This window comes from Lupinus angustifolius, unplaced genomic scaffold (assembly GCF_001865875.1).
Source record: "Lupinus angustifolius cultivar Tanjil unplaced genomic scaffold, LupAngTanjil_v1.0 Scaffold_32_86, whole genome shotgun sequence".
NCBI classification, from domain to species: Eukaryota; Viridiplantae; Streptophyta; class Magnoliopsida; order Fabales; family Fabaceae; genus Lupinus; species Lupinus angustifolius.
Window position 1 is genome coordinate 75054 of NW_017720731.1, and position 13861 is coordinate 88914.

At 30.4% G+C, this 13861-nt stretch overlaps 1 protein-coding gene across 1 annotated transcript in view; it reads right to left on the reverse strand.

The window, feature by feature from the left end:
• The window catches only part of LOC109338663, a 39957-nt gene extending 34247 nt beyond the window's left edge, over positions 1-5710 (reverse strand). Inside the window, exon 1 of the mRNA XM_019575948.1 lies at positions 5624-5710. The gene's annotated coding sequence lies outside the window, so the exon portion shown is untranslated. The remainder of the gene's footprint in view (positions 1-5623) is intronic.
• Positions 5711-13861: the final 8151 nt, after the last annotated feature.

Below are 13861 nucleotides of genomic sequence, written 5' to 3' on the forward strand. Positions count from 1 at the left end.
TTATTATCTGTTGCATACACTTTGTTAGAGTTTTTGAATTTCCCATCAAAGTGGCACCAGAGCTCTTTGGTTTGAGGTTATTTGACTTGCTTGAATGATGGAGGTAAATACACATAGAATGATATATTTGAATGATATTAACCATCACTTGTGGAAAGGAAAAAGGAAAGATTTATTATTTGTGAAAAATTTGCAATAACTTTGTTTGCTACTGAGAAGTCAGAGTCAAAGTCTAATGAGGATTGGAGTTTTCAACATCAACAAGTTTGTGGTTTTATTCGACAATATGTAGAAGACAATGTCTACAATCTCATTGCTAATGAGCAAAATGCAAAATCTTTATGGAAGAAAAATGAATCCTTGTATGCTTATAAATCAGGGAATAATAAATTATACTTGTTGAGTTCCTTGATGAATTTGAGTTATAAGGAGAGAGCTTCTATTTCAGATCACTTGAATGATTTTCAAGGGGTCCTTATTAGGAATGGGTATCAAGTTTGATGATGGAGTGTTAGGACTATGGTTACTGAATACTCTGCCAGATTCTTGTGAAACATTTCGGGTTTCTATTACAAACTCAGCCGTTGATGGTATTGCCTCTTTGCAAAGTATAAAATAAAGTATTCTTAATGAAGAGATGAGAAGGAAGGCACATGGTAATTCATCTTATTATGAGGTGTTTGTCACTAAAAATAAGGGGAAAAGTCATAAAATGGATTCAAAAGGTGATAGAAAAAAGAGTAGATGTAAGTCCAAGTCCAAATACAAGAATATGGAATGTCACTATTATCACAAAGCATGTCACATACAAAAGAATTTCCCTCGGCAGAATGATGAGTGATGATGCACTAAATAGCTTAGGATGTCGTTGGTGTGAAGTTACTAGTCTGCCAACGACTAGAACACACCCATAAAGCACCATCAATGCTCAATTAAGGTCTCCAATGAGCACATGTTAATTCTCCACGAGCATCTTTGTTCCAACAGCTCTGAAAATGACTTAGGATTCCCCTAAATGAAATGTGCCCAGGTGAATTAAGCTCCAATGGTCCAGACAAGGTGTTTAAGCACCATAAATGCTCCATTAAGCCCCTCCACGGTCATATTTTGATTCCCCCGAGCAATCCTCCTCTAACGGCTACAATAGTCTTTATTTACCTGCCAAATAATAATAGACTAAGTTAAAATGACTTTGGTTCATGAAAAATAAAAGTTGGTCCAAACATTAAAGTGTCGGTTACACTTTTAGGCTTGGTTTGGTCTACCACGAGCCATTTTTCAAACTAGACATTATTTATGGGCGGATTTATGATCAAAACACTTAAAATGACAAAACTTAACCAACACATTTATTATTAAAATTAAAAATGCTCATGACCAATTTCCTTCTTTTATATATTTATAAACAAATTTATTAGAATTCTCATTTCTTTTCTCTAAGCAAAATTAACATATTAAATGTAGTAGAAGGAATACTGGCCCATATATAAAAAATGGATTACATCATAATTGAGAAAGGCCAACTACCTATAGACTGTAATACAAGTCATAAGTTATTTACATTAATGGCAGAAAGAGCAAGTATTATTGGGTTTGGGCTTCCTTCCTATATGGAGAAAGACCCAATTAGGCAAAGTCCACTTATCCCACTTAATCTAATGGATATAGATCAGATGTGGTAAGTGGGTGCAATCAGTTGACGTAAAAAAGAGGCATTAGAAAAGTGAGAGAGAAATTGAAAGAACTCAACCCACAGGAACTCATACCAGTTGCTCATACCAGTTGCTGAATCGAACTGCCATTTGGATAGCAGGTTCACAACTTCTGGTACTTCATTCTTAACGGTTGGATCGGTGAGGCGTCGTCCGAGGTGGTAGAAAATGAGCCATAACAATGGTTGATTTTTTGGTTTTTTCTACAATTGTGTTCTCATTTTCAAGCTTGTTGCTATGTTGTATGCCATATTGTTGAGCATGTTTTGTGTTATATTTTGGAGACATTCTTGTATTCCTATTTTAATCATAGTGGAACTTGATTGACTGACTTGTGTCCGTGGTTTTTACTTCTCACTTCAGGAAGGTTTTTCACGTTAAAAGTCTCTTGTGTGTTCTTAATTACTGCATTATTTGTTATTGCTCCTCATAGATTCTAGCAAGTTGGGAAAATTATTATCCGCTGTATATACTCTGTTAGATTTTTCATTGTTATTGTGTTGAGTTTCCCATCAAGTACTACCAATGATCTCAGATGAATTAACTCCACAAGTTGTGTGAAATTAAGTTCTCATGAGAAGTTCACCTCGTTCCATAGGAGCCAAATCAACCAAACAATAACAAACCAATGTGTGAACACTTGTATTCAAATCCGGAAACCTATACTTTCTCATTCGTTACCCTAATAAAAATTGAGTGTAATATCTATACATTGTTGTTAACTGAAAAATTAGTCTATAAAATTATCAAATTGAGTTGTTACAAATAAGTATAAAAATTGTTGAATCCATAAGGACTTGCTTGATACTAGCCTTTGAACTAAAAATTGTTATTTTAAGTTGGTTTTCAAAGGGTTTGTTTGGTTTGTTAATTAACTAAATACGAATTAGCTATTAGATAAAAATATTGGAATTAAGATGTTGAGATCAAACTTTACTACTCACTATCCATATGCACTAGATTCAACAACACAAATTCATTTAGCAATGATTCTCATACAACAAGGAACCTCAATAGTACTAAAAGCTAATTTTTTAGTCAAATTAGTAGCTAATGAAGTAAAGTTATATGTCCAACAACTATACACACAAGATGAATATTTATGACCTACAAAATATACATTTATGTCTAGTAATATATTCTTATGAAATTGAGTTAAATGTAACACCTCAAATGTACTAATCACCAATATTTTAGCCATATTAGTAACTTATTAATATAACTCTATGTCTAGTCACTACACTAACAAGATGAAGATATATGAACTATTAGCCCACCTCTATTAACAGAAAAAGAATAAAAGATTGAGCAATGTTAAGCTCAAAGAACAAGATGAGTATATCACTCCTTTTGAATAATACCTCTTCTATATTTGATGATAATATGAATTACATTGATTGATTTTACAAAGGGAAAAGGAGAATCTATTTATAAAAATCAGTAAAGCTTGGAATGAAGCTTAATTGAATAACTAACATAATTGCATAAAGCTTTAACTGAATAACTAACATAACAAACTTATTCTAAAGACTAGAGATATGTAACTTGCTTATCAAGTAATTGAGTTAGATTTGCACTATTGATCTGTTAAGCAGTGCATTGATTTCGAATGAGGCAATAACTTGGTCTTAACCATTAGAGGCATTGGGTCAGATGTAGCATAGATGTGTTTTGTATTTTTGTGTTGCCTATTGGTGTAATCTGGTGCAGGGTGTTGGCCTGTTGGTGTGCCAAGGTCTTCTTTGTTTATGACTTTGTTGCTGGTGTAAACACAATGTTTTTCCAGTATGCCCTCTTCTTCAAGTGCAGATGTATTGTGCCTTGTGAGCCCTTGATCCGTTTCTGGTGCATTATGGCCTTTGTTGGATGTGCCATGGCGTTCATCATCTTGGTCTGATTTTCTCCTCTGCTTATAATGCTTATCTTTGGCTTGATGTGTATTGGTTTTGATGGACTGATTTAATATCCATGTTTAAGTGTCTCTGTTAACAAGTTTGAGAATTATCTAATATTCATATGAGCAATGTGTAGTAATCATACTAACAGAAACACACAAGTGACATATTAATACAAATCTACGTCTAGAATTATATCAATAAGATTAGCCTCTATTTTTAAGCTTTTAGAACCATAATTCCTTCATAAGTTCATTTATCAAAAAATCATACAAAAAGGAGATTGTCAATTTCCAGAAAAGCATTAAGAAAAATTAGGCAACTCATAAAATCAATACATAACAATTAAGCATAAAATTGAATCCAATTATTATACATCAAATGAATATTGCATTAATCTCAATAAAGAAGAAGTCTAGTTAAACATTTTCACAAAAATATCATAGATAAAAGAAAGAAAATACAGCCCAATGGATAAGGGGTACCTTATCCATAAGCATATGTCAACTCCTTTTAATTTTCTCTCTTGTGTTTACATCTTGTTTTCGGACTAAACTAGCCTATAAGCTAAAAGAAATAAAAAAACATTCTAATTCTAACCGAAAACAATACATGTGAACTACCCTTCTACACTTAGCGTGAATGCATTGAGCGCAATTCTTATAGTTGGCACGAATCAGTTTATCTGGGTTTTTTAGCTGTTTGGTACCAATTATGTTTATTTTTGCTCTTTAAGTCCTGAAATGACATAGAAACTCATATTATAGGATTAGTGCAATAAATAACCAAGGCACATAATATGAATAACATTTACTTAGCTTTTAGAATCAAAATGTGTTCAATTATACTTATGAATTAAGTTTTCACATCTAACGATTGTAAGCATAAAGATTTATAGACTGTTACCATATTATCTATCATTTATTTGACTTACTTTTTTGAAGAGCCAATAATAATTAAATATGAATAATACATTAACAATATATCAAACTTTTACACTATATTAATGTACATTTTTTCTCTCAAAAAGTTTCACTGTCAAGAATAATAAACCAAAGCATCCCGCATTGGTCCTAGCGGGTTCTCAAGCCTGTAAAGGCTAATACTTACTCTAATCAGCAACACTTGGTCAAATTTAAGAAAAAAAATAACAATTGGTCAAGTTGTTCTAAAAAATGAGAGGATCCGTTTCTGAGTGAAAGATGTACACATAAAATATAAGTTCTTTGAGTTTAAGAACATAAACTCTGAAGTTAATTTGTTTCAAGATTTCAAATACTATTAACAAAGTTTTGCGAATATTTGATTTATTAAGCAAAATAAATTAATACCTAATGAAAACAAAATTTTTAGTTGGTACAAAAGATTGATCTGCAAATTTATTTATTTTTTCAAAACCATTCCAAACTATTGAATTAACTATTTTTTCCTGCTCTTCCAGGATTTGCCCCCTATTCCTTGAATTTCATAAGCTTTATTTTTCTTATCCACTCAATTTATCATCCACATATAGGAACTAAAACACAAGTATACAAAGGTAGCCAAGAATTTAGGAAAGATAATATTATTAATAGAGTTGGAGAATGTGGCATGTGGCCTTTTGATTTGTACAAAAAAGTAGCCAAGGGTTTAGTTTATCATCAAAATAATGAGTTGCCAAGTAATAATTAAGCCATGGACAAAAGACATTCATCAAAGTGGAATCTTGTTATCTTATAATTTTATATTATTACAATATATTTTCAAGTTCTAAGTGATGCTCAACATCATTAAGCAAAAATATATAATCATCTAAAGCACATAAGTCATATGGTCCACCAATGTTTATAGCACACATGTAAAATCATGTATAAAAGCTATTATTAAGTATCAAATTAAAAAAAAAGTTAAAGGGGCGTGAAAGAATTAAGCTACATGTCCACTATTTTGATGCTCTTAACTAAGAAGTCATAAAAGTTATAATTAATTAATTTGGATTAATTAGCTCATAAAGCATTAGAGAATATTCGTTAAAATGAGTAGATAAGGGCACTTCCAGATTCTGAATGAAGGGACTCTAAGCAATGTTAATTAAAGAGGAGAAGAGTTCAAGATGCTTTGGTTTCATTTTATCGGAAGAACCATATTCAACAATATAAATAAAAAATGATATTGACTTCGGTGAAATTAATTTACAGATGTAGTACATTTTTCAACCACAATATACATACACGATATTGAGTTTTGCGAAATTAATTTACAAATGGGCATTTTATTTAAGTGATGGGATTTTGCTAGCTAACCATTATCCTTAATGTTTATGAAATCCAAAAATGTAAAGAAGTCAATCTTGGGAATTGATATATTTTATACTAAGAGACAAATATTGTAAGTATTTTATAATGGACATTACATTTAAGTTTGCTTAAACATTGGGCTAATGACAACATTTATCAAACCCCTGTATTTTATATATATATATATATATATATAATACTAAACTAAAACACATTTGTTTACTAATACGGTTTGTCTGACAATATAATTTAATTTAGTTTCATGAATGATAACTTTGGGAAACTACATACAATTATTAACATATTTAATGATGTTTCTACATTCCTTAATTCATGTGAAATTATTAAAATTATCTTATAAGAAGGACAAAAGTGAATATATATATATATATCAGTCATATAAACATTATGAAAACCATAAATCTAGGTTTTACAATCAATTATGGATAATTAAGATTAAAAATTAGTTATTAATTACATAATACTCATATACGTCTATTCTTTAATCTTGATTGTTCAAATATGATAAAATGATTCATATTAATTATTGTAATTTCTTATAATAACGCAATTTTAGGTGGTTCTCTATGTTTAGAAAACCTAAAAGTGAAAAGTTAATCTTAAAAAATAATGTATTTATTATATCAAGAGTAAACATTTAATTTTTTCGGATTGACTTTACAACTTTGGTTGCTTAATTATATAACCTTAATGGCAATGGCTAGAAAAATCCATGAGGACAAGTGTCATTTTAGAAGTGTGAAAATAATCAATCTTGATACGACTACAACTAAAAGTTATTTAATAATTATATCACCAATTTTCAATCTCATCATATAAGACAGAATACATGAAATAATTTATAAGTTGATTATTGGGTTAAGATTTTAGTTAAAGAAGTATTGTTTAAGTGTCTCATTTATAGATAGCTATCTTCACAATTTTAATAGTTTAGTAATATGGGACTCCTTGATCCTAGGTCATAATAAGTGGTATTTGAGTCGCTCGCTCGACTGGAATATAGTGGATCTAAGAGAGTGTAACTAGTAAGTGTGTGATATCTACATGTGATTGATATATTATTTGTATATTCAAGTGTGAAGTCCAACTTGTATAGGATGATGTGAGTGAAAGAATTTATAAGTGAAAAAGACTCATAAAATCATTGTCTTATGATTTTGGTTAAAGATTCAATGTCTCACTTATGAACAATATTACTAATATCGTATTAGTTATCAAATCGATTAAGATATTAATATAGTAGTATAATGATTCAACTGATAATTAATTATTAAATTATATACTCGTGAAATTAAATATACATATAATATACTAACATTAATATTGAAAAATTAATAAAACAAAACAATAAATATTTTTATTTACACCATACAAAACAAAATATGTGTCTTAGTTACATGGATGTCAATGTGGCGGGTTGGGAGAGTAGTTTTTACTTGCACTCATAGTGCATTTGTTTATGGTCCCCATACAAGGTAGTAAATATTTGTGAGCATGGACATGTTTTCAAATTTAATTAAATATATTTATATATTTTAATAATCAATGTCATTAATAATAACATTGTATGACAAATTTGTCACTAAAGTTCAATCACTAAAATCTATTATGACACAATAATAAAATAAGCTGCACATGATCTAAAATTAATAAAAAATTATAATATATAAAAAATATTTAATTAATTTTTTTTATGAATATATGCATATCCAAGTGCATATACCCTAATATATGTTTTTATCTATAAATTATTATTGTGGATAATCATTGCAGGAACACAACCGTCTAAATATTTTGTCATTCGTAGTTGTGAAGGTAAATCATTTTTTAGAAGTATAAAATGTGATGGTAGTATATTTGATCTTCCATAACAATATTTTAGTAAAACATAAGATATTCTTTATATTTTTAATTTTAAATCAAAATCATTTTGATAAACATACTTATTGATAGTTTTTTAGTGTTCTTATATCTCAATAATAATAGGATTCCCCATATGTTAAAGATTCCTCAATCCCATATCCTAAAAAATCATGTCCATCACTTGGTGATGGGTAACCCAAGTTTAAAGCAACTAAAATTGTAAAGAATATTTTTTTATTAGCAAAAATTAATATTGTTAAAGGTGACCCATGCACAAAAATATATATATACAAGAATGATACAAGGTTGGAAAGAGAAAGTTACAATTGTAAAGAATCTTTATGCATATTGAAAAAGTATTACAAAAACTTTGTAGTGTGAATATAATTTTTAAATTAATATTGATTTCATCATGCGTGCATATATTTTAAAATGGTAATATGTTATCTCTCTAAAAATAATAATTTATATATAATATTTTGACAAATAAAAAAGCAGACAAAACATTTGGCATGGTTACAGAGTGCGAGTAGCCGACAAGTGGTTAGCAAACAAGTGAATTAATAGGCTTTGCTCCTGCCTTCGCTTCCAGGAGAGAAAGAGTATTGGCCTGAAAGCTATTTTTATGTACCACATAAACACTATTTTATGACGAGTCATAAATATATATACATAAAAAATGATATTTTTTAGTATAACGAGTGTGTCTTGTAAGAAACTAATTCCATATTAAGTATAGAACTACCCTTACCTAAAGAGTGTTTAAGAAAGCTAATAATGTAAAGTTAATCTTCAAAAGCAATGTATTTGTTACAAAAATTAAAGCAACTTTATCATTAATTATAAGTTTAAAACTATATCTAGAATCAAAGTGAATGCTCTCCCTACCTTTTGAGAGGGGCTATGATGTATTTTTTATAAAAAAGAGTTAGCATTCAAGTTTTTTAAGATTGATACAATTTAGGTTGTTTAACAATTGTCCTAGGGACAGTTAGAAAAACATATATAGTGAGGGTCAAATGTGAAAATAATAAATATATGATATGGTCAAAGTTAAAATTACTTATCACCTTAAAAAGTTTTTTATAATATTCCAGAATAGATTTTATGGATTATAGTAAATAATAACAAGAGAACAACACTGGGCCTAAAACCACCAGCCAATATAACAAACACGACCCACATGTGAACAAATTAGCCTAAAGATCTCAAGGATTCAACCAATACCAACATCATAAAGACAAAATAAGAGTAAATTAACTCAGAGGTATGAGATTTAGTAAAAATATATAAATTATTTATTTATTCTTTTACTTACATTAATCACTCATAATTCATATACATATATTATGTCCACTACCATTGTAAGGAAGGTGGGTGTCATCTTTTAGACAAAAGGGTGACAAATATAATTAAACTTCAGATATATTAGTATACTTTTATTTTTTAATTTTGATAAACAACTAAAGCATATGATTTTTAATGTTTGTACTGTAAATGTAATTTTTAAATTAATATTGGTTGCATGTTTATATTCTAAAATGACATTTAGTTATCCTTCTAAAATTTATATCACTGCAGTATTTTTATCTATGGCAACGGTTAAAAACTGTGGTATAATATTAAAAAACTGTTATCTTTATTATAATAATAATTTTTTAATTGTGGTAGTCTAAGGTGTTGTCTTTTGTTCAGGCAATAGTTTTTTTGATATAAGACAACAGTGAACAAAAACTGTTGCATTTGATGTTGAATAGACAACAATTTATTTGCTTAGCAAAGACCACCACTTTTTACCATAGCCCCAATAAGCAACCCCTAAAATAGTTGTCAATAATAGTTTATAAAATATTATGTAAAAATATATTTTTACATAATATTTTGACAAATAAAATTATTTGCATCACGCATACACTCACCTAGTATAACTTTAAGTTGGCAAATAAGTTGGGTCAGGTATGATTTAATGGCTAAGATTTGTTATGTGAAACTATTGAACAGTGAATGTGACAGTGTCCAAAATTGCACCCTTAACACAGGCAGTGCTATCTATATAAACTTTTTCTTGCAGTGTTCGTTATTGAGAATGAACTTTGGGAAGTGCTGATGTATAAGCAAACTCAAGTAGAGGAAAAGGACAAAACTATGAATAGAATCCAAGGAAAAGATGGATATAAATCAATAAACAAAACACATGTTGGCATCATTGGTGGAATAACAGTGTAAATAAGCTAAGGGCTAGGGTTTCAACTTTCAAGAGCATCTATTCCATAATCAAGACAAAACTCTGAGTTGATTTATCTCTCTTCCCCCTTCTTCCACATAATATGTTTCGCGTCTTAAAGCATACTGGTTAGGAATAAAAAATGAAACATTGCATATAAAACCATAATTTTCAATTTTTGGATATGTTTCAATACATCACGTTTTATCTTATTTTCATTAACAAATTTTCTAGAACATATATTGAGAGTGACTCAAATTAAAACAATTATTATGTAAAAATAATAAATTTGGGTCTTATAATCTATCATGAATGGTTAGAATAAAAATGAGTTATTGGTCACATGATCACTTAAAAAAGTCATATGAATATATCTCTTAATGTTGACCGTTCAAATAAGATCTAATTTTTCATATTAATTATTATCATTTCTCACAATAGCGCATCATTCTCAAGTGGATCACCCATATCCCCTATATATATTGTTGCCTCAAAACAATTTATAAGACCCTTTGGATAACTTTACACGAATTAAAGAATATAGCATGAGAAAAAGATGTATGTACTTACAGTTAATGACTTTTATACGTTATTATTACATTATCTATTGTTGATATTTAATTATTCTTGACTTTTCAGAAAAAAAAATCCAAATGAATGGTAAATGATATAATATTTTTGTATAAATTTTTACATCAACAATATATAAATTTCACACTAGCATATATTACTGATATCATGAAATTTGTCAACAATTAATGCATTTTTAAAAAATAGCCAATTTATTAAAAATAGGATCATTCATATTCTTCTTCAGTCTTCACTCAATTAATTAATAATTTTTCTTTCAAATCAATCAATGTACTTATATTTTGATAATAACACTATATCTTTTCAATATTCATTCAAAATACAATTCATTATATAACTTAATATATTTAATTTATAAACCACACGAGTTAAACTTTTACTAAATAATTGAACTGAATTTGAGACAAATAAAATTTGACTTATTAGATACCTAACTATATATATATTATATATATAAACAATATATATTAAAAATATTTTATAATTATATATACTTTTATATTGATATATGAATATAATATATTATATATATTAAGAATAGATTCTTCAATTAGTAACTCAATCTCTGATTCAAATGGTCAAAGTGCAAACCAAATTCATTTCAAAAAAGGGGAGCACATTGCAGGAAAGTTATGGGATTTGGGGAAAACAATTGGTGTCACCTTTGAAGGAGATGATTCAGTCATGATTGATCGAATTGCAGAATTGGAAGTGAGAGATAAGATTGATAGTACCGATGCTAATCTAAGGGATAAGAAAGGTTTCCCATGAATTGTTTGTCTATTAATGTGAGAGGTTTAGGGAGCTCCTTGAAAAGGAGGAGTTTAAGGAAGTTAGTCTAGCAGAAGGATGTTGATTTTTTTGGGTATTCAAGAATCAAAGTTGGAGGTGTGTGATAATATTTTATGTTCTGGAGTTTAGGGAATAATGATTGTGGTTGGGACTTTAATCCATCTTGTGGTAGATCTGGTGGTATTATTAACATTTGAGATTCAACAAAATTTACAAGAACAAGATCAACTCGAGGAGATGGTTTTCTTGCTTCTCATGGTGTTTGTGCAGCAGGGGAGGGAGTAATGAGTAGACTTGATAGGTTCCTTTTGTCATCTGAGTGGCTCTCAATCTGGCCAAATGTCTCTCAGTGGGCTCTTAATAGGGACTTCTCAGATCATTGTCCGGTTGTTCTCAGATACAGAATAATTAAGAGAGGTTATTCTCCCTTCAAATTTAATAATTGTTGGCTTCAACACCAGGACTTCGTAGAGTTGGTTAAGAAAAATTGGCTGGAAAAGGAAGTTACAGGTTGACATGCATTCATTCTTAAAGAAAAATTGCAGTTCATGAAAGAGATTATTAAAAGGTGGAATAAGGAGACATTTGGCACATTGGATATGAAAATGGGTGAGTTGGTGAATAGAATTCAAATCATTGACATTGCAAGGGAGGGTACAACTTTAGATGGAGAGCAAATTATGTTGCAAAAGTCTTTTTCCGCAGAATGGTTGGAGGCTTCTAATCTAAGAGAAAATTTGTTGGTCCAAAAAGCTAGGTGATGAGAACCTCTTCAGGAGATCCTTTTTGAAATAATCTATCTTGTTTGGTGTAATGAACCCACGGTTTTAGTGGTTGTTTTTGAAGATGTAATTTAGGCCGAAAGGAAATACTTTAGGATAAAAGAAGATGGTAAGGAATGAAGGGTGAATGGCGCCACAACAATGGTGTTGATAAGCCGGGTGATATTCGCCACAAGAACGTGGTTCTTGATAAGAATTTTTAATCTTGGTTCAGCCAAGTTGCATGAATTATTCCATAGAATTAACCATCTTTGACTTGGCTTGAATGGTTTGCACGAAATGCCCAAGTTGTCTTTAGTGGACTTGACTTCATTTAATGCTCTTCAAACTTCATTTATTCTAAACTTCAAATAGCACAAGAAAAATTAAATGTTGGATGAACCATCTTAGGACACAAATGTGTCCTAGCCATGCTTAGAACATGGTCGTGCCCTACTAGAAGGGTTGGGAATTATTTTCCCCACTTTGGCTCATTTGGGTTCACATCACTAGGAGTCGTTGGTTGAAGCAAGGTGATGCTAATACAAGTTACTTTCATGCTTGTATCAATAACAGGAGAAGAAGAAATCAATTATTGGGGGTTTGGATTGACGGAATTTTGTTTGAGGATCAAGGGGAGATTCAGAATGCTATCACAACATATTTTTAAAAGACTTTTTATCGGATGCCGCTGTGTAACCCGACTTTGGATGGTGTGGAGTTTCCATCTTTATCGGAATTTCAAATAGCTGGGTTGGATGCTATTTTTATAGAGGAGGAAATCAAGAATGTAGTATGGAGTTGTGCAATTGATAAGAGCCCGGGTCGAGATGGTTTCAATTTCAAGTTTTTTCAGGAGTTTTGGGATCTACTTAAAAATGAAATTGTGTTTTTTGTCTGAGAATTTCAGGATAACTGTAAGTTTCCGAAGGGTCTTAATACTTCCTTTATAGCTTTGATTCCAAAGGTGAAGAATCCAAATAGAATTCAAGACTTCAGACCAATTTCCTTGGTTGGATCTTTGTATAAGATTTTTGCTAAGCTGTTAGCTGGAAGACTTAAAGTGGTGATGAGATCACTTATTTCTTCATCCCAGTCTGCTTTTATCAAAGGTAGAAACATTCTTGATGTTGTCGTGGTGGTTAATGAAGTTATTCATTCGGCGAAGAAGGACAGAGAAGGGTGTTTACTTTTTAAAGTGGATTTTGAGAAGGCCTATGATTCTGTTAGTTGGGAATTCCTTCACTACATGCTCTCTTGGTTTGGGTTCTCGGTAAGATGGAGAAAATGGATTCATGTATATTTGTCATCAACCTCTATGTCTGTCTTGATTAATGGGAGCCCTTCAACTCAGTTCACTGTGTCTAAAGGTATTCACCAAGGGGACCCTATGGCCCCTTTTCTTTTCCTCCTGATTGCAGAAAGGTTTGCAGGGTTGGTGCACAATGCACGAAGGGTGGGTCTTTATGAAGGTTACAAGATTGGCAGACTTGGCATTGAGGTATCTGATCTTCAGTTTGCTGATGATACAATTTTGGTTTGCACGCCTAAGGAAGCAAATCTGTTATGTATGAAAATCATTCTCATATGTTTTTAGATGGCTTCTGGTTTAAAGGTTAACTACCACAAAAGCTCTTTGATAGGGATCAAAGTGTCTGGTAGTTTATTGAATAGTGCGGCAAACTTCTTGTCTTGTAAAATAGGATCTACTCCTTTCAGTTACTTG